Here is a 24,895-nt window from a genome sequence, read left to right as displayed (position 1 = left end):
AAAGGCTTGCCAGGCCCACAGAGCACTGTGAGTGGCAATGTGCAGCTCTCAGGGTTGCTGTTCCTTGTGTGAGACCAGAGCATCCACAGGACAGAGGACCCAGCAGCCTGGCACACAGCTGGATCCAGGTCAGTCCCTCCTACTGTGATATATTTAATACCTGTGCCACTCTTTATCAAGTGTCTTTTCAAATGACCAGATACTCAAACCTCAGCAAGGAACAAACAGAATCAGCTCACCAGCTGGTAATACTCTTTATTCCATCTGTAAAGCTCTCAATTTTGGTTTCTGCAAGCTTTACACAGCACATGGTAAGAGGTTTCACTGTGCCTTCCATCACTCTGAATTAACAGTGATAATAATAATACTTAACCTTTGTAGAGTCCTTTCTATCTTCACAATGCTTAACTAACATTAGCTAATCACATTACAATAGCTGGGCTGCTTATCATTCCTACTTTGACAGTGCCATGAATAATCTGATAATTATTTCTTTAGCTCATATAAACAGCTTGTCCACTCTTATGTCATTTTCTATTTTGCTTAAGCTATAAATATCTGATATTAACTGAAGAAATGGTGAAGTTTGCCAAGCTCATCTTAAACTAAAGCATATAATTACATTAATAAGGTATGTCTGAGACTGAATATAAGCAAATTCTGTGCATGTTCTTTTACTGTATTTTTTATATCTATATCTCTAATTATGGGCATCTGCTAAGGATTATGTTGTGTGAGAGTTAGAATGACTGAACTACTTTGCCTAGAATCTGCTCATGCAGATTTTTTAAAACCACTCGGTATTTATTTCAAACATTGAGTATTGGTGTACTAGTTGATACTATGCTGCGGTAGTGTATACACAGTAGTAGGCAGAGACCACAGTTTAAGCAGCTTGCAGATTAGTGTTCAGATTCTGTTTTATTGTTGAGAAGCACAAAACTCTGTGTCTTTCCAACTCACTAGTCAAAGAACACTAACCTTAGGTAATCAGCAGTAGGATCAGGATTAGGAATTGTGAACTTCCTGTATTTTATCCAGTGTCAACTCATCTTGTAGAATGACCATTTTGTAGGGAAGAAAACACTTTATCTCCATATTCAGAGGTGAAATTGATTTCTTAGGAAAAAAACTTTCTCAATGCCCCAATTCTCTCATTTTTCAGTGGAATGGCACCACTGCATTATCCCATGAGATGTATTGTGGTTTGGATCATGGTTGTTTGACAGAGGCATTGAGATACTCGGCTGTAGAAATATTTGCACTGATGGTGTATTTACTTTGGGTCCCTGGCCCCTGATTACTGTTTTAAGATCAGATTGCTTTGAGTTTTCATCCTTGGGTCTCTATGCTTTACACTCTTTGCATTGTCAGTCCCCCACTTCATCCAAGGTAGACAAAAATGATATTACTACATCCTTACTAGCATCTGCAACTGAATCAGTTATCCCTGCCCTGTCTCTAAGAGACAAGCAGATCCCATTATTATTATTTTATTAATACAGTTTTGCGTGCATGGTGCTTTATAAGGAAAAGATGAGTCACTGTTCCAAGAGATCTCACTCTATAAATTAGATGTGGCACATGGAATGACGACAGTGAAATGATGGGGGAAGGAATACATTTTAATATATGAATTTATTGTATGATTTTATGAAAAAATCTCATTAAGTTCTTATCTTGTTTGCCTACGATATACAGCTCTCCTGTCTAAGATATACAACTCAAAACCAAAAGCTAAAGAACTATGTTCAAAATGGGGCTAGACTGATTCCTTCTGCATACTCAGCTCTGTTGTAAGTTCAGAGAGGACAGCACTTGTTCCAAAGAAGGTATGGTAGCACTTCAGTACAACTTTATTCTTAGTCACCAAAAGAGATATTAAAATGAATAGTGACTCATCTCATCAGGCATTCAACTGCAGCCTTAATTCCAGTCCTAGTGGAAGAAGGTTAACAGTCATAATGCTTTAATGTAAGAAGCACACATTTTTATAAAATTACAAATACTTCAAAAGCACAAGTGAACATTTCTCCTGTTTCAGTCTGTGAAAGACCAGCTTCCCTTGTCTCTGCAGCAGGGCACTTGAATCTGACAGAAAACCTACTCTGGCACTAAAGATGTGCCCTGAATATGCTGCTTTCAGCCACCCAAGTACCTTTGCACCATCTAGTGGCACAAACTCCTACCAATAGGAATCAGGGCAAGAGAAGAGAATTTTTTCTTTAGATGGAAAACAACAATTATTGAAGAGGAAAAAATAGCAGTTCTGGCTCTCCTACCCATACACTATAAGCATCTTTTACACCTGTATACATGGACTACATAAAGTGCTTATGTTCCTAGGTGTTCCTTATGCATGTTAAAGTGAGATTCACTTAAGTCCTTCAAGCTAAATTAGTACAAAACAAAACATTTAAATGCTCACCAAGGGGAATGTTTCATTGAAAAGAAGTAACACTGTCACTGTGAAGCTCAAGAGAAAGCCACAGTCTGGGAATACCTGGAGGCTGGGCATGCCATGATCACAAATGACTGCACAGTTAATTAAAGGAATTTCCCTCCCTGGAAAACTTCACAAGCTGTCTGGACATGGTCTTGGGTGACCTGTTGTAGATGTTCCTGCTTGAGCAAGGGTTGTTAGACGAGATGACCTCCAGAGGTCCCTTCCATCTTCAGCCATTCTGTGATTCTGTGAACAGAGAGAGGGGATTTTGGATACAAGCAGAGGAAGAGAAGGTGAAACTGAGGAATCATCAACACTCTTGGACAGCATTTATCTTGTTTTGCTGTGGTAGACAGCTTTCTTGCAAGTCTTGCGATTCAGTATAGAGGCATCAAGCAGCTAGTAGTGCAGAGAAGGCAGGCTTTGCAGAATGCAGAAGCTTCTGAGAGGCATAGCAGAGGGCAGCTCCCAGCAGCACATCACAAGGCTGCCTGCTCTATTTCCTCTGGCAGACCTGGAAGAAATTCAGCCTGGAATGAGCATGGTTGAACTGTAAATAAGTGGAGTGTGTTTGTCTCTGTCTGGAAGGTTTTGCATATATGAGAGTCCCGCATGAAGCATGATGTTTCTTCAGGACCACCCTGTCTTGTTTTGCATGGTGTTCACAGAAACCTGAGAGTGATGGTAGTAAATAAAGACTAGACTGTGTCTGTGTCAAGAAAGCTGGCTGCTTGCAGCCTGGAGAGCTCCCACCAGCTGGCCATCTGCTTATTTTGTGTTCTTACATTGCCACCCTCTGACAATCTGGTGGATTTAAACACTGCCACTCAATGGACGGCTTAAGTTTGAGAAAGACATGTACGTAAAGTACAAGCCTGAATACAACACTGTAGAAATGCATTGCTACTGCCATTGTTTCATTTGAATTGAATATCTTTCAGGTATATCCCTTGTATATTTCTCATCTGCTGCTGTAAAGATTTGTTTAAAAGCTGATTTGGTGATGTGTAGCAGAGACTGAGAATGTGTAGCAGGAAGAGATGGGGATGTCTGTCAGGGAGAGATGGGGATGTGTAGCAGAGACAAAATTTGGCTCCGTGAATAAATAAATAAATAAATAAATAAAAAATAGTCTCCATGAGTGTTCTCCAAGCCCTCAGAAGAACTAGATATGAGAAATTATGTTACTCTGTGTATTGTTAAAGAAACATTTTTGTTACACCATTGTCTGTACTGTTTAGGGAGGCACTCTTTGTCAGGGAGTGTAGTGATAGGACAAGGAGTAATGGTTTTAAACTTAAAAGGGTAGATTTAGATTAGATATAATGAGGGAATTCTTTACTCAGAGGGTAGTAAGGGACTGGCACAGGCTTTCCAAAGAAACTGTGGATGCCCCATTCCTGGAAGTGTTTAAGGCCAGGTTGGATGGGGCTTTGAGCAAGCTACTGGTCTAGTGGAGGGTGTCCCTGCCCATGGCAGAGGAGTTGGAATTAGGTGATTTTTAAGGTCCATTCCAACACAAATCATTCTATGATTCTATGAATAAAAGCAGGGAATATTTATTGAAATTTGTGGAAGCAGGAATATGAAAACTTTAAGACCAAAACACACAAGTACACTGTACACAGAAACTGTGAATATTAATCCTAGCACAAGAATAGAAGCTACTGCTGTACCACGTTGAAATCTGCTCTTTCCCAAATATTGAAGGATATATTCTCTATTCCTGGACTACCTTTCTTCCTGTCCTACCTTTTCACCAAGAGTTTATCTATGAAAGTCAAACAACATTTGTAGCTCTTTGAATGTCAAATGTACAATAGTTAAAGTTAAATGTACAACAGTTAAAAAAAAATAATAATAATAAAATAAAATAAAAAATAAAACTTTCCTGGCCTGAGTTTGAATACAAATGAACAGAGATCCTTAAAAAAGGCAAGCATACAATAAGATTATGAGGTTCAAATTCTACAAATTGACACACTATGGTAGCAAAGAATAAATAAATGTGTCTGCTAAAAATAGTTTGATTTCCTCTGATTATAAGAACAGGTGTTTCTGTTTATTCAAGGGAATAATTACTAGACTTTTAAACCATGTTTATTGTCATATTATTTAACTGGAGTTGAGAAGATTATCAATTGCTGTTCCATTTATTTACCCATCTAAGAGATTATACTTATATCTTAAATTTTTTATACCTTAAAGCATATTGTGATAAAAAGCAGATGTTAAGGACACTGAAGTTAAAATCAGTTCTCTGGTTAAAAAAAAAGACTGAAGTAGGAAATAAGCTTTAGTGCTTGAGTCATCTTGTAAAGGAATAAAAATAACCCTGTAATTAAGAACTATCAATAAATCAGAAAACTCAAATAAATAAAATTATTGTTCTTAAATAAATAAGAATAAATGTATACTAAAGTTTTAATGAACAATTTGAAAACAAAATGAAAAATGCATTTGTTTGAAAGTGATTCAGGATTAGAAGGCAGTAGAACATGGAGTATTTGCTCTAATATAAAAAGATATTTATGTTCAGTATTAGCCTTGTTTGTAGTTAAAACTCAGAACTTGATTTTCTGTCTTCTGTACCTGAAGGTTCTATATTTCAAAATAAAATAAAATCTAGATTTATGAGAAGAAACATATTTGCCAAAAAAAAATGTTATGCAATGGGGTAAGTATGGCCAATTGAAACCCAAATAAGAATGGATAGCATTATAGTAGACAGATAATCACAAATAAAGATCTCTCCTCTCTTGGATTGTCTACAGCTGAAAAGACATAAAAAAGAGATGAAATGAGAAGAGATTTGTCTTCTGCTCTTGTTAAGAGGAGTCAGGAATGAAGGAGTGAAGTTGAGCCTGGAAAAAAGCAGGGGGTAGGGAGGAAGGTGTTGTTTTACTTTGTCTTTTCTTCTCACTGTCCAAATCTGTTTTAACTGACAATAAATTAAATTAATTTTCCCTATGTCTTATCTGTTTAGCCTGTGACAGTAACTGGTAAGTGATCTCCTTGTCTTTATCTCAACCCGCAATCTTTTTCACCTTATATTCTCCCCTTGCCCTGTAGCAGAGGGAGAATGAAAGAGTGGCTGGGTAGGTGTCTGGCAACCAGCCAAGGTCAACCCACCACAGTCACAGAAGATGGTGATGTCACAAAAGAATATTAAGCAAGAAAATACACTGGTCTAATCAGGACTGGAAAGCTACTGATACGTGCTCAGATAACTTCTTTTGAGAATGATCTTCAGAGACAAAGGAATTTGTTCTATATATAATAAATACAACATTCTGGATACATTCAGATAAAGGACACGTCTTCAGATAAATAGCAAAATGATATCCATAACTAGATAAAAATAGTGCATGTACAACATGAGTATTATGGTGTTTTCTGACACCTGTGATTTCAGTTGCAAGGATTTAATAAATTGACAACAGAAGCAATAAGTATACTTAGACTGTTTCATCATGGAAAAAAATATGCTTTTTTTTTTTTTGGCTTTGTGAAACAAAATTGTCTAAGTTTGTTGCCTTTCCCAAGAAGAACTCTGGTCCAGAAAGGATTCATCACAGCAAAAATCAGTCCAATTTTTTCTTGCTTTGGAAAGTTATGAGCACGAGAAAGTAGGAGATTATAGTGGAAACTGTTTTGCAACTGTAACTACAGTGGCCTAAATGAATGCATGCTCTTATGTGCAAAGATGTCCCAGATGAATACTTCTACTTTAGAAAGTATCATTGTGCTCAGATCCCAGGCAACTGAACAAAATGTCCTTGGTGTTTCCACTGCAGACAGCACATAGCCTCAGTATGTTGCTCTGAAATGAGAAAGAGTAGGTGTACACTGGGGTGTTCACATGATTTCCTGTTTGGGGTGGTATTTGTCTGATGTTCATTTTAACATTCTACTTAGGGTAATTTTACTTCCAAATTCTCAAAGCACATAATTAAGGAAGAGGTTTAAATGGTTGATTTTATTAAGTTAAAAGCTCTATCTAAAGGATGTGCCAGCTACCAAAAAAACATTTGGAAAAGATTCAGTTTTATCCTTAAATTCCGGAGTGGGCATTCTTCCAGACTCTGAATCAAGAGGCAAGAAAACCTGCTTAGAAAACCTTATCAAGTCAATACACATTCTTCTTCTCCCACATCAATGTCTCCCAGATGTCTTGAAGCACCAGCTTTAGCAGCTTCCTGCCTAGTTCCCCTAGACCAGTAATCTTTTGAGGATATTAGTAGTAGGAGCATTGTAATAGCATCCATAGGATTCTAGCCAGGGCTAGAGGATCCTCTCACATTATGTCCTGCACAAACAAGAAGAGAGTTGTTCTACAAGACCTGCAGTCCAAGAATGGCAAGAGTGAAATTGTCTATCTCTAAAGGCTTAACTGAAGTAGAACATTTAAAGAACAGGAAGATTAGACCCATGGACTCTGTTCCCATGCCATAGGTAACCTTGAGAAAGCACATGCAACTTTTCCCTCTCTTGAGTGGAAGAGGTTAAGAGCCTACAGGTGCTGCCAGCTGGACATGACTTTCAGGTACAGGTAGCTTGGAGTCTGTCCCATCTCTGTTTTTTTTTTTTCTCAACATTATCAGTTGCTGTATAGCATCCCAGCTAAGCCCATGAGTTTGCATGGAACAACATCTACACTTTTCCAGTTGCAGCTTTGGAATGGTACAACTGATTGGGAAAGTATTGCAGCATGGGCACAGAACTTCAAGCAGGAATAACAGCACTGACCTCACATAACCTTAGCAGACCTCACATCTTTCATCCTCTTCTAAGGCGGCTCAACATGGCATTGACATAAGCAATCCTCAGTGTTAACCAATGGTATATATGGAAGGAAAGGGAGGATTCGGAAGTAAACAAGTATTTAGGTGAGGGAGCCTTTTTAAAGCACAAGATGTTTTGTGTTGCTGTGTTACAATGAGCAATGAGAAAGGAGGACTCAACTGAGAAGTGAAACCTGAAGAAGATAAAAGATAAAAGCTGAAAAACATGAAAATGATGTCAAATCTAAGCAAATAGGTCAAAGTGACAAACTGCCAGACAGAAATGGAAGACCTGTAATTAACAGCTTAAAAAAAAAAAAAAAAAAAAAAAAAAAAAACCCATTTAAAAAAAAAAAAAATAAAAAAAAAAAAAAAAATCCAAAAAAAAACATGGTGTCATCACAGAATCACAGAATAGTCTAGGTTGGAAGAGACCTAGAAATCTTCCACTAAACCATATCCCTAAGCTCTACATCTAAATGTCTTTTAAAGACCTTCAGGGATGGTGACTCAACCACTTCCCTGGGTAGCCTGTTCCAGTGACTAACAATCCATTCAGTAAAGAAGTTCTTCCTAATATCCAACCTAAACCTCCCCTGGTGCAACTTTAGCCCATTCCCCCTCGTCTTGTCACCAGGCACGTGGGAGAATAGACCAACCCCCACCTCGCTACAGCCTCCCTTCAGGTACCCGTAGAGTGCAATAAGGTCACACTTGAGCCTCCTCTTCTCCAGGCTAAACAGTCCCAGTTCCCTCAGCCGCTCCTTGTAAGACTTGTTCTCCAGACCCTTCACGAGCTTCGTTGCCCTTCTCTGGACTCGCTCGAGCACCTCCATGTCCTTCTTGTAGTGAGAGGCCCAAAACTGAACGCAGTACTTGAGCTGCGGCCTCACCAGAGCCGAGTACAGGGGGACAATCACTTCCCTGGACCTGCTGGCCACGCTGTTTCTTATGCAAGCCAGGATGCTGCTGGCCTTCTTGGCCACCTGAGCACACTGCTGACTCATATTCAGCTGACTGTTAACCAATACTCCCAGGTCCTTCTCTTCCAGGCAGCTTTCTAACCACACATCTCCCAGCCTGTAGCTCTGTTTGGGGTTGTCGGTCCCCACGTGCAGGACCCGGCACTTGGCCTTGTTGAACTTCATACCGCTGGCCTCGTCCCATCGGTCCAGCCTATCCAGATCCTCCTGCAGAGCCTTCCTACCCTCGAGCAGATCGACACATGCACCTAACTTGGTGTCGTCTGCAAACTTACTGAGGGTGCACTCGATCCCCTCATCCAGATCATCGATGAAGATGTTAAAGAGGACTGGCCCTGGTACCGAGCCCTTTTGTGTTGATGTATTTATAAAAACATTTTTTGTTGTCCTTAACAGCAGTGGCCAGATTGACCTCCAGATGAGCTTTGGCCTTTCTGATTTTGTCCCTGCACCACCTCGCAGCATCCCTGTAGTCCCCCTAAGTGGCCCGCCCTCTTTTCCAAAGATTATAAACCCTCTTTTTTCTCCTAAGCTCGAGCCACAGCTCTCTGCTCAGCCAGCCGGTCTTCTTCCACGCCGGCTCGTCTTTGGGCATGTGGGGACAGACCGCTCCTGAGCCAGTAAGATTTCTTTCTTGAAGAGCGCCCAGCCCTCCTGGGCTCCTCTGTCTTTCAGAACCGCCTCCCAAGGGACTCTGCCAACCAGTGTCTTGAACAGCTCAAAGTCAGCCCTCCGGAAGTCCAAGACAGCAGTTTTACTGATCCCCTTCCTGACTTCACCGAGTATCGAGAACTCTACCATTTTGTGGTCACTCTGCCCAAGACGGCCCCTGACCAGCACGTCTCCCACCAGTCCTTCTCTGTTAGTGAACAGAAGGTCTAGTGGGGCACCTCCCCTGGTAGGCTCGCCAACCCCCTGCATCAGGAAATTATCTTCCACGCTCTCCAGAAACCTCCTGCACTGCTTTCTCTGGGCTGTGTTGTGTTTCCAGGATATGTCTAGGAAGTTAAAGTCCCCCACAAGAACAAGCACTGACGATTTTGCAACTTCTGCCAGCTGCCTGTAGAACTCCTCATCCGTCCCCTCATCCTGGTTTGGTAGTCTATAACAGACCCCCACCAGGATGCTTCCCTTGTTGGCCTTTCCACTGATCCTAACCCATAGCGACTCCACCTTGTCATTCCCAGCCTCAAGTTCGACGACGTCAAAACACTCTCTGATATAGAGAGCCACTCCACCACCCCTTCTGTGCTGCCTGTCCCTTCTGAAGAGCCTATAGCCAGACATTGCAGCACTCCAGTCATGAGAGTGGTCCCACCACCACATTTCCGTGATGGCAACCAAGTCATAGCCTGCGTGCTGCACAATGGCTTCCAGCTCCTCCTGCTTGTTGCCCATGCTGCGTGCATTAGTGTAGATGCACTTCAGCTGAGCCTTAGCCTTCTCCCCCAGCCTTGCCACTGTTCTCCCTGGCACACCTCCAACAGGCTTTGTTTCATCCCCCCGCCCCTCCTCACCTAGTTTAAAGCCCTCTCAATGAGCCCTGCCAGCTCCTGGGCCAGGATCCATTTTCCCCTTGGGGACAGTTGGGACCCACCTGCAGCCATCAGGCCAGGTGCCGAGTAGAGCGCCCCGTGGTCAAAGAACCCAAAACTTCTGTGTTGGCACCAGCCTCTGAGCCACGTGTTTATCAGGTGGGCTTTTCGTGTCCTCTCTGAACCGTTCCCTGCCACTGTAGGAATGGACAAAAACACCACTTGTACTCCCGCTCCGTCCACTAACCGTCCCAGCCCCCTGAAGTCCTGTTTGATAGCCTTCAGGCTTCTCTTGTCAATGGTATCACTGCCAGCCTGGACTATCAGTAGCGGGTAGTAATCGGAGGGGCGAACCAGGTTGGGAAGCTTTCTGGCGACATCCCTGGCCCTGGCCCCTGGGAGGCAGCAGACTTCCCTACGGGTGGGGTCAGTCCGACAGATAGGGCCCTCTGTTCCTCTGAGAAGGGAGTCGCCCACCACGATAACCCTTCTCTCCTTCTTGGTGGGAGCAGTCTTGAGGCGTGGAGCAGACTTCATTGCCCTGGGCTTCCTGGTTAACTTTTCTGGCACACCCTCATCCACCGCTCTCTCGAGCTCCAGGGCCTCAAACCTGTTGTGTAAGGGCACCTGGGAAGGTGGGGCAGGCAGTGGGGGGAGTTTCCTGCAATGTCGAGCAGGGACCTGTCTCCACTCCTCCTCAACTCCTAGGTCCCCTCTCTCTGCCCGACAGCGACCGGGCAGGGGGTCCACCCCCATTAGGGGAGTCTCACCCCGGTGCCTCTCCTTCAGGCCTTGCAGGGAGTTGCTCCACCAGTCTATCTCCCGCTCACACTCCCTGATGGCCCTCAACCTCTCCACCTCCTCCTTGAGCTCTGCCACCAGGCAGACCAGGTCATCCACCTGCTCGCACCTCACGCACACACTATCTCCACCTCCCTCGGATGGCAGCAGCAGGCTCTGGCACTCCCTGCACCCAGAGACCTGCACTGCCGCATTTCTGAGCGGGCACTCTGTCTGGGTGGCTACAGACTTTCTAGCGCTAGCTCTGTACCTAGCGAGGACTATAGTGGCCTAGCTAGTGCTCGAAAGCCATCGGCTGAGGTGTTCTTAGGGGCGAGGGGATTGCTCTGCCCCCCTGCGCGAACTGCCGCGCCCCGCCCTGTTTGCCCGTCCTGATCGCCGCGCTCCCCAGGGGCAGCTTTTGAACGGCCGGGGAGGGGGGCGCTGCTGGCTCCGCCTACGCCTCGTCAGCGTCCCTCACGAGGGCTGCCGGGCTGTGGCGGCTCCCTCGGCTGCCTCGAGTGGCCTCGATGCCGGGGAAATAGCCCTGCCTGTCCCGATCCCCCGCTCCGCTGCAGAACGCGTCTGCCCCGGAGCCGATCGCCTCGGCAAGGCCTTATTAGTAAGATTACAATTAAACAACTGTATTGAAAAACCTGGTGAGGAGTGTCAGGGCTTAGCTTCTTCTCCATGAAGACCTGCTGCATGTGTGTTGGATCACAAGGCAGGGAGCACGTAAACTTGTTTCCCATGAAACTATGGAAATTCCACTGTGTGAAAATATTGGGAATCCATGAGTACACAAGTTTCTTTCTCTAAGCATTTTTTTATATGAGAGAAAGTAATACAGCTCTACATTTTTTTTAAAGATAAAACCTTTCTAAGGACATGCATACTTTGACAATCAAAGATAGAACATGTGAGAAAATGTTTATTTCACTTGCAAAGGAAACATATAGTTCCTCTGTCCCCTTCAAGTTTAAAACAGAGATTTGCATGACCAACATTTTACGTCTGTTTTAGACATTTTTCTTTTTATTTTTAACCTTGGAAAGCCTTAGCTGGAAGACTTGTGTTTCAATACTAGCTGGAACAATAACAAGTTGAAATACAACATATATCTCAGTCTGGAAGTGAAATAACTGATACCAGTAATAATATGTACCCATTCACATTAGAATTTACAACATAAAATTTACAGGGCAAAGATAATAATAATTTTCCTACTACATAATTTATGTTGCAAAATGTTCTAGGAAATTGTTCCTTTGTTTGTTTGTTTGTTTTCTTGCTTGCTTTTCCTATAATGCTGACTGAAAAACAATTCCCTTTTTGACTGCGTCCATAACCTTCTTCCAGCAGCTTTTATTAGCAAAGCGAAATTTGTTCTATCTCTGTCAGTATTGGTAGAACTAATAGATATTAGGGGAAGAAATAGGTGACAACCAGGCCTCCACTAACATGCTGTAGAACTATTTTACAGAGTTCCACTGCTGTTCAGATGAGAGGTCAGAGCAGAAGTGGCAGGCTTTACTGTCATGACAGTGCGGGGTGTGCATATGGTGCTTGTTGTCTATGAAGTGGTTGCCCAGCTATTCTTCTGATAACTGGGGTAATGTTGTTACTTAGAAACATCAGAAGGAATATTTTATCAGGAAACCAGTACTCGCACCTGAATATGCCTAGTGGCATGTGATATTTCCATCTTCTAGGTCACCTCTTTCTCTCTCTCTTTCTCTTTCTTCCTTTCTTTCTAAATAATTTTTTGTAACCACAAAACTTTTCAGGAAAGGTAGGGGGAAAAACACCCTCAAAATCAGTGAGCTTCAGGCCTGTAATGCCCAACTGGGTTGATAGAAAATAAAAGAGGAAAAAATATTTTTTTAAAAAAAGAGAGAGAAAAAGAAAAGGAAAGAGAGACTGAGTCATTCTCATAGGAAAAACTGCTGCAAACTTTGTGCCATGGCAATGTGTTCAGTTTTGTAAGGGTTCCTACAAACATTTAAACAGTGCTCTTGTGAACTCCTAGTTAGAAATATGAATAACTGTCTTACACAGAGCAGTAATTCAGCAATTGACATTTTCCCGTGTTTAAACAGTGAGACCAATGAGGTTTAAGCCAACAGAGTTTATTGGGATTAAAAGAAAAACACAATAATACAGCAAGTCAGGGAAACAAGAATTAAATAACAGAATGCAAAATTACCATTCTCTGCCCCAATTTACCAGTCCTCTTCCCAGTCAAGATAGTCAAGATTGCTATATTTTCACTGCACTTTCATCTAGTTCATTGCCCCGGTTGGCCAGATTCCCCATTGTATGGACAATTTTATTGGACTCCACAGGTGATTTCAGCTGAAGTATTCTAAATTCAGTGACATGTGCTAGTGCAGTGGTGCAACTGCAGCTGCTTTGCTCTGGACTGTTTTGTGCTGTTGGCTGTGGGTTATCGCTCAGACCCCAGACTGCTGGACATATCTCCCACCCACCCCTTCAAGCTTTCAGATGTTGTTCACAGTAGAATTAAAGGCAATTTAGACCCTCAGTAAGTCCTTTGTCTAGAAGAGAAACACTTCCCTAGTCAAATGTCATTTTCTTCTTCATTTTTATCTTATTTTCATTTTCTTCTGGTTTTATCTAGAAGCCATCTGTAGTGGGCAGGGGTACTCCCCAACCCTGGCCATGTTTGCCTGTTCACTTTCAAAAATGAAAGCCAACTTTATGTTCATTTCAACAGTAAAACTTCACAGCTTATTTTTAAACAGAAATTTTATAAACTGTTACACAATTAACATGTAAAAGTGGCCTGGCCTATCCAGTTAATTCTCTCTTTTTTTGTTGTTTTGTTTTGTTTTTGTTTTTGTTTTCAAAAGCAGATGAATGTAGATCATTTCTTGGCTTGGCATGAGTCTCTGTACACCTCCAGGCATTCTGGGCTTCTTTTTTTCTACTTTCATGTCAGATATTAAGAGTTAACTCATCCTCTTTCATGGCTTCCGACCACCAGCTTTACAGCAATTTATAGCAGCTCTAGTACCTCTAAGATAAACAGATTATAGATAGTGACATACACAAGTGATTCCATGTATTCTTACATGCTATGTCAGTGACAAGGATAGAGACCATCCAGAGGTAGAAGAAATACATGGATGAGAGACTGGTTCCCACACAGCAGCTAACCAGGCTGAAGTATTCCACTGTGTCCACTGTAAAGTAGCTCCTAAGAAAAAAATCCCTTGGTTCCAGCAACAATTAGTACTTCTTAACCTACTTTACATGTTAAGGGCAAAAAAAAAAATAAGGAGTGTTTGAAGTTCCAGTGTAACAAACAGTCCCCCCAGCCTGAAGCACTGCAACAGTAGACTGAATAGGAGGATTACAAGAGAGACACAGAAAGTCCAGGTCTCCCTGGGCAGCTGACTTAGTGGTTGTCTGTGTGATTGTGGTTTCCAATACTGAATCAAAACAGTTTCTACTGGCAACTAGTTGTAACCATTCAGGATCCTGGAGGTAATGAACTCACTCTTCAGCTAACAAACAATAGAGTCATCAAGTACTACAATTTCAGTGCTGTAAATATAACACCGGTGGATATCAGTGAGCTGCTTCAGTCCAAACACCTCACATGGGGCTAGTGCTTTTCTTTAGAAAACAAACACAAACAGATGGGATTTGTTGTCAGAATAGGATCAGGACTGTAAATGAATGAAGGTCATTCACAATTATGCTGCTTCTGTAGGAGCAAGTCCTTGCTAGTTGCTGGGAAGAACATGTTGTTTTTTATCGGGTAAACATATAATGTTAGTCTTCCTCCATTTACAAGGAAAGGGGACACAGAGCCACTTAGTGAAAGTCATGTGGACTACTTTTCAAACCTGTAGAGGGAATCTCTTCTTTTTAACAATGAATTTGCATAATAGGTGGAATTCTGTTGCAAATGAGAGGTAAATACAAATCTGTTGTGACACATGACTTCTATCTCCATTCACCTCAAACACTCTTCTCAGGAAATTGAGTCTTGTTACACCTGGAAGCAGTGGAGCACAGGAAAGTGATACAAACTCCCCAGGAAAAGGAGTATCAGCAGCAGAAGCAGACTTCCACATCTGAGCCATTGTTCTGTATATTTATCATGTGACAGTGTAGAAATCTTTTGGTAGCTTACAGTTAAAGAAACTGAGAAGAAGCAAGAGTATTGTTTTTTTGTTGTTTTGATTTTTGTGTGTGTGTTTTGTGTTTTTTTTGTTGTTGTTGTTTGTTTGTTTTCCAAACAATGCTTTGAAAATTTGGCCAAATATGCCTTGATCCTCCTCATGTGGTTTAATGGACCACTCAATAGGATTGTGATATATGTGATATATCACCAGCCAGATGATATAAGTAAGCAAACTTTTTCCTTTGGACTTGTGTCCCTCTCTCCACCAATTGCTGAGGGAGCCTAGGTGACTGTTCGTACCTTTGATGTCCTATACAGTACCTAATTGTAGATGAGATATACCTGTGCCTAAATGTCCAAATTAGATGGGCTTGATTCTGGCTTCATCAGGTTGTCACACAGGTAACTTCAACAGAACTACTTTTGTGCAAACAAGATTTAAGACTTAAGATTTTAAGGGAGGGTATTCAATGTATTTTAGTTCACTCAGCTGAGATTTACTTCAGGATAGCCAATTCCTTTCTCACAATTTTTATGGAGATTCATCTACCGTAAAAAGATTAATAGGCTAGTAGCATCATGTACATCAGATACAGGATTGAGTGTTCATGAAGGTTAGTCTGTCCAGGCGCTCTGCTTCAAAGGACTTATTTTTCCAAGAAGGGCCCTGTTGATCTCTTGCCAGCACTCTTGGAAACTCACATAACATACTTCATATGGGTGCAGCACATTCTCCTATCCCACTCCATATCTGGCTGGATCTGCGATAGCTTCTTTTCATTCTTCTCCACTTCCAAATATGTCCAAAAGTGGACTTGGAGTGAACACAGCTATCAGCCCTGTTTAAGGAATGATGGAAAATGGAGGTTTCTGGACAATCCTTCTGATTCCAAAATTGTACAGAGACAAGAACTCATTGAAGAAATGCTTGACAAAGAGATTGAAAGGAAGCTGAGGACAAACAAACAAACAAACAAACAAAAAAAAAAACACTTCTGAGAAATGACTCATCCATGAGATAAGACCCTACCTGCCTGTGATTGATAATGCCTATTTTTTGACTGTGATAGAAAGGATGCATTGAAAGAAGATATATTTATGTAAAATATGACATGCATAGGGTAATTACACCATAACTCATTAAAAATAAATTAAATTCCATGGTGATCTATAAGGGTTAATCCCTCATGATACAGCCTATATTTCATGTGTAACATAATATAGTTAGCAAATTGTGGAATCCCAATGTTTTCTTATAGAGTACCGGGAAAATTCAGAGCTAGAGAGTTAGGTAAGTGGAGAGAGAGGAATCAAAGGCTGGAAATTTGATGCTAGAAATGCTGGAAATCAAATGCTGGAAATGCAGGGCCTCTATTATCACCATAGAGGATGGGCCGCATATACAGAATAGCAACACCAGAGTCTCATCACTTATTTTTTAATTTGCTGGGAAAGAGTCATACCTTTGTTATACATGACATTTGGCCAAAAACTCTGCACTGTGGATAACATATAAATATTTTTATGCACTAAACATTCAGAAGAAACTTAGATCATGCTGTTTTTATGGCAGATCTGTTATTGGATTACCCTCTGATTCAATGCATTTTGAAGAATATAAGAAACACAATATTGTCAGGAATCCTGACAACTGTATCAGTTTTAAATTATGGAAACATATGGAAGGCAAACCATTTATCATGGATACAGCCTAGTGTTCAGAAATACTGAATTATGTGACAGGATGTAGAGGAAAGAGTATGACCAGCAATTTATTTTGTTTCAGGTATATTGTCATTTTCATCTTCTCATAACGCAGTTGAGGTTGTATTTCAAATCTGTGTCAAAACCGAGAAACTTCACAGTTCTTTTGCCCCAGAACACACTTAGAAGTGTCCTTAGAAATGTCCTTCTAACTGATCACTTAAAAGCTTGGAGCAATAATAGTCAGTTTTGTTGTTTTGTTGTCAGGAGGGGGAACGCCTGTTTACATGTATTGATAGTGATAGGACAAGGGGGAATGGTTTTAAACTGACGGGGAGATTTATGTTAGATATTAGGAGAAAGTTTTTTACTCAGAGGGTGGTGAGGCACTGAAACAGGTTGCCCAGAGAGGTTGTGGATGCCCCATCCCTGGAGGCATTCAAGGCCAGGCTGGATGCAGCTCTGGGCAGCCTGCTCTAGTGGTTGGCAACCCTGCCTAGAGCAGGGGAGTTGAAACTAGATGCTCTTTAAGGTCCTTTTCAACCCAGGCCATTCTAGGATTCTATGATTCTATGATGATTCTATGATTCTATGATTCTCTTATGTAAGTAAACGTGCACCGAAAATTCTGCCACTGGGGAGAACGTCAATCAAAACAAGAAGATCCATGTAGAAAGCAAGAACATACGGTAGGTGATGAGCATCGATTTTGGAAAACAGAGGCAGTCATATAAGACAAAGTTTTGCCCTACTAAATGATTTTTATTCTGGCTGCCACCATTTGTTACATAAGCATTTTTTTCTATTTGATATGTCCTTTGAAAATAACTTAAACTCAGTTTCTAAATCAGATATACAGAAGCACATAGATTATAGATTTAAAATGAGAATTGTGGGCAAGTATGTCATGGTGAAATCTGCAAGAGGTGAAGTAGCTTTTTTATGTTGTTCTTAGGGCACTGTTGCCAGTAATTGAAATCTGGAATGACAAGTATTATTCAAGCAAAATACAGAATAAATTAATTCAAAGTGAGAAATATATTCTGTAAATTGTTCTGCTTGTCTGAAACTTCACACAACTTTAAAATTTAGGGTTATGTGTTTGTGACTTCTCTTCAGACTGCATAAATTATTAAAAATCTCAAATGTTGTTATAGATCACCATGTATGTGTGTAGATCTTATATGAAAATACTTTGCTACGAATGAAATTAGAAAGAATTGCACTTTGTAATCCAACAGGTCTTTTTTTTTTTTCATTCTTTTCCTCTTCTGCATATACTTTAGAAAGGAGTCTTAGGTTCAACAACAACAACAACAAAAAGCTGAAGCCACATTTTCTGACCTCTAAGCCTAGCTGCCATGAAAACTAACTCTTGATTATGTGTACACACTGTTTTCTGCGGCCCAAGTTTCCTTAAAGCTATATCATATTTCCTCTAGCAATACTGGGTTGCAGAAGTTGCAGAAGTACAGAACCAATCCACGAATCCTAGAATTGCACGAACAGATCACTGTTGAACCATGGTGTTGAACAGGTTATGCAAATTTCAGGCAAGAGCACTGTGAGTGTCTCATAAACTACCTATCAATAACACACAAAAAAAAAAAAAAAAAAAAAAAAAAATGTTATGAATAGCTGTAATGTGATGTATACTTGCCAGCTTACATGACAAGTGAAAAAAAAACATCTTTACTACCTCTGAAAACAAGAGAGGATAAATCCTCAAAGGGCCTGAAACTCTGCAGCAAGTAATAATAAAAAATTGGATTTCATTTTAATGGATGAAGACAATTTTGTCATTAACCTAGGAATCAGTGGATATTCAAGCCAAAGTGGTTATGACTTAATGATATAATTTCTGTGCCAAATAGAATGTATCAGTAGAGAGTGTTACGTAAAGGGACTTTAGCGCATCAATTTCCAAAGCTTAAAGTGTTGTTGGAATTACCAAAAGAACTACAAATTTAGACTGATTTGTGTTAAAAAGACTATGAGTAGTGCAGGCAAAGTTAGCCATCCAAAATTATTGATTCCACTGATATGAACAAATGTAACATAGGCATATTACACAAATACATGGAAGTAATGTTAAAACATCAGCAAAAAATGACATAAATAATGGGGGGAAAAAAAGGAAGAAAGTATATAGGAAGGACTTCTTATAATTCTGGAAACTTTATGAAGTTAATAAAATAAAAAGGAATTTTATAAAGAATCACAGAATCACAGAATAGTCTAGGTTGGAAGAGACCTCCAAGATCACCGACTCCAACCTCTGACCTAACGCTAACAAATCTTCCACTAAACCATATCCCTAAGCTCTACATCTAAACGTCTGTTAAAGACCTCCAGGGATGGTGACTCAACCACTTCCCTGGGCAGCCTATTCCAGTGACTAACAACCCATTCAGTAAAGAAGTTCTTCCTAAGATCCAACCTAAAACTCCCCTGGCGCAACTTAAGCCCATTCCCCCTCGTCTTGTCACCAGGCACGTGGGAGAATAGACCAAGCACCAACTCGCTACAGCCTCCTTTCAGGTACCTGCAGAATGCAATAAGGTCACCCCTGAGCCTCCTCTTCTCCAGGCTAAACAGTCCCAGCTCCCTCAGCCGCTCCTCATAAACATGGCGAAGCGGCTACAAAAGAACTATTAAAAAAAAAAAAAAAAAAAAAAAAAAAAAAAAAGAAAAGCCACTAAGCAATAAAAAAAATCTTCCAAGGTTGAGCAGTTATGGAATAGTATGTTCATACTTTAACCAAAATCTTAAAGAAAGAGACCTAGAAGTACTTATCTTTAAACAAATTCAAGAACACTTCAACAGACTCAGAAATCACTGATGTTCTTCCAACATTTAAAAGGAACAAGAGGCATTTATTACCTGATGATTGATTCTACGTGGAATTAGGAAATGGTAATTTGGGATTTAATAAAGAATTAAAAGTTATAAATATAAAATGGAAAGTTAGCATGCTTGTTTGCAGAAAGTCTGTCTGATCCAATCTTATTTTTTTCTGGAAACACTGTAAATCTAGATTGGAAAATGTAACTGCATTGATATTGTATTCTTGGACTTTTCTGAGTCAATTGAATATAACCTGGATATCTGATTTAAAAAAACATTGCATGAAATAACACTAGCAGGCCATGTGTTTCAGAGATTAAACAAGATGTCTCAAAAAGCAGTTAATATAAAGTCTTTGATGAGTAGGACTGTTTCTATTTCTATAATTCTAGCAGAATTCCTCAGAATTTTTTTTATTTTTATTTTTTTTTCATCCTGTGGACTTTTATCAGTGACATAAACAGGGATAAATTGCCTTTTCTGGCCTCCCTAGAAGACATAACATTTGATACAAATTTTGTAAATAATTAGGGAGCCAAATCATGGTAAAAAATAATCTGAATCATATGCCTAAAAACAATCACAAACAAGTAAAATATGCCTTAATTAAACCTGCAAATACTTTACTGTGGGAAGTGGTGGTTTCACCATGTCTTTAAGTGGTGAGTTTATCTTTTTTTTTTTTTTTTTTTTTTTTTTGTGAATTTCATCCAGTTTCTTCAGAAAATCTTTAAAGATTATGAATGCAAATGTTTGGGCTGGATTGCCATGATAGTGTCTTCTGATTTGGAAGTACCTGATTGTGGCAAACTTTGAATCCCTCCCTTTTGGGATCTGAAGAGAAGGTAAGAACTTCTGTGCTGCCTTCCTTGTTCTCATAGTTCCTGAAGCCCTGTGTTATGAAAATGCCTATATCTCATCTGGCCCTAAAAGATCCTGATATATAGTGATTTTATTGTCATGTGAATGATCACCAGCTGGCCTTACAGATTGCAGAGGGGAAGCTGGACAAGAAAAATGCAAGTGAGGCTGTGAACTCGACAGAATAACTTCACTGTCATATGTCTGGGTCTACAGTGTCATTGAACTCTTCAGAACAAACTAATCACTGTATTTCAGGTCAGCAATCAATTTCCATAGTTTAGGTTTGCAAGACTAAATACAAAGGTGCATGGGAGCAGCAGCAACACATTTCTGTGTAAGATGTAATAGATAACACCAAGATACATCCAACACAGTTGGCTTCTAGCAGGAGCCTAGGTCATGGTGGGAGTTTGGACCAGCAGTCTGAGGCCTAAAATGCTCGTGTCTGAGGGAAGCTGTTGTGCTTCTCAGGCCACTCCCCAGGTGACCATACAGAGGCCATCAGACAAACAATCGTAACAGTTGATTTAGACTCAAATTCTGCTAAAGTGCCTGCCCTACCTATTCGGGGTTTCAAACTTTCTTTAGGTCCTTCCTCCTTTGCTTGCTGGAGACAATAGTTGATCAATTGTTCAGAGAATATTCTACCAAAAATTAAGCAGAAGTAGATATAGATTCAGCCTGTTTTCAGAAATCTGAGTGCTTTGAAAAGAGAGAAGATAGTAAAAGCAACCAAAAGAAATATTTTCCTCCTGAAATCTTGTTCAGCTAATTTAGTTACATGCAGTAATAGTAGATTAAAAATTCAGACTGAAGTTGGCAGTATCTCTCCCATATCAATATTTTTTCCCTAGCAGTATCAGAGACTTTGATTTGGAATGTACACAACAAAGGTATAATCATTCAATTCAGATTAAAGAAAAACAAAAACACAATTCTTGTTGTGTGAAGCTGGTGGATTGTCCAGACTTTTGCTTTTGTATCATCCGGAGTTGGTCACCAGGGATACAAAATTATAAAACTCTAAATCCTGCAACCAATCATCGTGTCTTTTAAGGGGGTGTTGATTTCACATGCAGAAGTGTGTGCACCAGTTTATAGCAACTAAGAAAAGCTCCTTTCTGTTTGCCATAAACTGAGCTGAATCAAGTAACTACTGTAAGGTGGTTGTTGAAAATGGGTTTCTCCATGTGTGGCATCTTGCTCAACATATGGTTCTAGTTAACTTTTTTTCTGAGGTTTTTGTTTACATTGCTGTGTTGAATTCATATTTAATTTCAGAACAAGACAGAGTATAAAGCTAGAAATTCATCTTATTTGTACAAAGAAAAGGACCACAAAACAAATATTATCCAGTTCGTGCATGGAGAATTAGATGTTATCATATGACAGTTTTTGTCCTAAATCTGCTGTTCGTGATTTTTGCTAGAAAGGTTCAGTTAGCTATCCTTCATAAGCATGTCTAAGGGTGCATTGAGGTCAGCTTTCTCTAAGATCTTTTATTCACCACCTTGCACAAAGTAAGTTTTCATGTACTATGAAAGCATGCAGCTTTTGTCTGATATAATCATAAGCTAGCATTTTTTATGGAATAAAATTAAAATTAAAATATAGTGGTTTGTTCCAAGATTTTGTGCAATTAAGCAAAATATATTTTTATAAAAATGAAAAATCGCATTATATATCATAGTTTAACATTTGATTTAATCTTGTAAAACCTACCATTAAATATATATATATTCATCCATTATAACCATTTGGAGGTTTGTACAACTACATCCTACTTCTGTATAATTTTTCATGTGATTTTTAGCGACCTCTGAATAACGTTTCAACTTGTCCAGACAGCACATCACTCCTGTCAATCAAATGGCTTGACCTTAAGCTAACGAAGTACTAGCAAATAATCTGTGATTAAACTAACCATTCCAGAGGACATCACAATATGTATTTTCTGTCTGAATTTAAAAGCACACTTGCACAAATTTCACATACATATATTCACAGAGCCAGCAATCTATATTTAGTTTTATTGTATCTTTTTTCATTCCCAAACATGCCCATTTTCTGACATGAATTTCCTGCCACTGCAGCCCGCAGGTGCAACACAGCACAATCAGCAAAATCTCAGCAGTGAAAGCACGTATTTGGTTTAGCAATAGCACCAGCAGAACATTACTTCCCATTTCTGTGGCTCCTCCCACCATTTAAAATCACCACAGTGATTTCATTAATTCTCCCTGATTTGTCTCACCTTGCCATCATTTACACTGACTGACTTTTCCAGCACTAGTTCACTTGTCTTGTTTTTTCTCTATTATGTCTTTCCTTCTTAGAATTTGAATCTCACCAATTACTTACTCTTATTTTCATTATTGCAATACTTATTAACTCTCCCAGACTATTTATGAAAATACTTAATTTAATTCAAAATACTTTTTCTGGCTTTAACTCTCAGGGATTTGCAGGTCAGCCTCACCTTCATCCCTGAGAAGGTGATGGAACAACTAGATCTGGAAACCAAATCCAGGCACATGAAGAACAAAAAGATGATTCGAAGTAGTCAGCAAGTATTCACCAAGGTGAAGTCATACTTGACCAACCTGATAGCATTCTGTAATGAAAAGGCTGGTTTGGTAAACATGTAGAGAACAGTAGAAATTGCCTACCTAGACTTCAGTAAGGCTTGACACCGTCTCTCATAAGATCCTCACAGAGAAAATGACAATGTATGAGCTGGATGAGCAGACAGTGAGGTGGATGAAAAACTGACTGAATGGCTGGGCCCAGAGGGTGGTGATAAGTTACATAAAGTCTGGTTGGAGGCTAGTAAATAGTAATGAGCCCCAAGGATCAACTCCAGCTCCAGACCTGTTTGTTCAACATCATGAACAATGTGTGTGGTGGGGTAGAATGTACCCTCAGCAAGTCTGAAGATAAAACTGGGAAAAGAGGCTAACCCAGAGGGTGGTGCTGCCATCCCAAGTGACTTGGATGGGTAGAAGAAATGGTCAGACAGGAAGCTCATGAAATGTAAAGTCCTAGAGTGGGTAGGAACAACCCCAGGCACCAGGACATGCTGGGGGCCACACAACTGCAAAGCATCTTTGCAGACAAGGACCTAGGAGTCCTGGTAGACACCGAATCAAACATGAGTCAGCAATGTGCCCTTGCTCTAAGGAAGGCTAATGTTATCCGGGGCTGCATTAGGCAAAGCATTACAAGTAGGTTAAAATACAATTTCTCCTTTGTAAATCAACACTATCTACTCCCAACAAAATTAAACATACATATATATGAATATACATATTTAAATAATTTAAAAAGTGTATATGGCAGCCATTGGAAAACCTGAGCAATAATTTGTTTGTTTTTCCTCCTCTCCTTAATTTGGTTTATACTCTGTAGTCTAAGAAAGATGAACTACATAGGATAACTTCCACACAGCTTTCTAAGTAGGAACCTGAATGACCTTAAAGAAGAACAAGAGAACTTCTGCAGTTCCAGCTCTAGGGACACTATACAACACTTGTCTGAAAGGAAGAAATAAAAATTTTCCTCATTGTTGTTTGATACTTTTTTTAATTCTCAGATTCCTTGGGGAATGTGGAAGCTGACAATTTTTCTAAATCTATTAACTGAAAAGTAAAAATATGCAAATATGTCAATAATTACAAATTAAAGCATTTCAAATGAACTCTATGACTCAACACATTCAAATTTGAATAAGGACAATATCTGTTTTCCATGGAATAGCCACATAGTCGATAATAGATATATACTACAGGGAAAGCAGAATTTATTATTCATCTGAACTCAAACTAATTCAACAGTGTAGCTTTGAAGCTTAAAGGTACATATGTCACAATGTTGTATTCTAGGTCTCTGAGACATTGATTATTAGATACGACATGAGATTAGAAACTTCCTCATTTATGAAAAGAATTTAAAACATATTCAAATATTTTTGCATGAGGAATGAATGGAACCCAGCTATTTAGTTCTACTGGAAGCATCAGCATGAAGAGAGCTTTGCAAGGTAAACTTTTAATAATCCCTACTATCACAAAAGTTTTTCTGTTGTAGAGAAAATCTGCTTGTTAATAAATTATATTATGAATAATGCCATGTTCTATTTGTACTCTCTCCTTCTACATAACTTTTTTTTTAAAAAAAAAAAAAAAGAAACATGATACAATAACAGGTTTCATAAAATAAATGTTCAGAAAACTACACTAGAGTGTACCATAAGAAAAATATCTGTGTCCAGGTTTGTTTGGTTTTATTTTACTTCCAGATCATTACTGTGAGAAAGCATCAGCTTGAACTTAATACAGTTGTGTTGGTGACTTTTATAGAGCTCTTGCTGTTATTGAAAGTCAACTCACTACTTCCCCTAAGCATATGCCTGAATAACTGAAAGATCCGTGCATCAGAGTGGAATTAAAGAAGGGACAGAGTCATATTAAAAATAGAGCATAGGGTAGGGGAAAATACTTTTTATTTCTTTGTCTTCATTTATAATAATGTAAGGTCAGTAAGGAGACAAGTATATTTTTACCTTAACTAGACGTGAAATCAGGTATTAATGCAATTTGGCCTATAGTGAATAGCTTTGTCACAAAGATAAAGTTTTTTAGAGTCTGCCTCTGTAGTTCTCCACTTCTAGAATATTGCTATATAAAGTATGTTTAAATCAGATTCTACAGTTTCTACTGAGGAATGACACCAGTCTGTGAGCTCCAGAACATCTGCAACTTCAGGTCATCTTGTTCTTAAGACTATAAACAAAAATC

General features: G+C 39.7%; 1 long non-coding RNA gene across 1 annotated transcript in view; it reads left to right on the top strand.

Annotated features, from left to right (window-relative positions):
- Nucleotides 1-202: 202 nt before the first annotated feature.
- LOC118160234 overlaps nt 203-24,895 on the top strand; it is a 28,918-nt gene continuing 4,225 nt past the window's right edge. The window contains exons 1-3 of the long non-coding RNA XR_004747371.1: nt 203-311; nt 19,950-20,080; nt 22,558-22,681. This is a non-coding gene — a long non-coding RNA (uncharacterized LOC118160234). The remainder of the gene's footprint in view (nt 312-19,949; nt 20,081-22,557; nt 22,682-24,895) is intronic.

This window comes from Oxyura jamaicensis, chromosome 1 (genome assembly GCF_011077185.1).
Source record: "Oxyura jamaicensis isolate SHBP4307 breed ruddy duck chromosome 1, BPBGC_Ojam_1.0, whole genome shotgun sequence".
Lineage (NCBI taxonomy): Eukaryota > Metazoa > Chordata > Aves > Anseriformes > Anatidae > Oxyura > Oxyura jamaicensis.
Note: the sequence above shows the minus strand (reverse complement) of the source record. Positions and strands in the feature narration are given on the sequence as shown.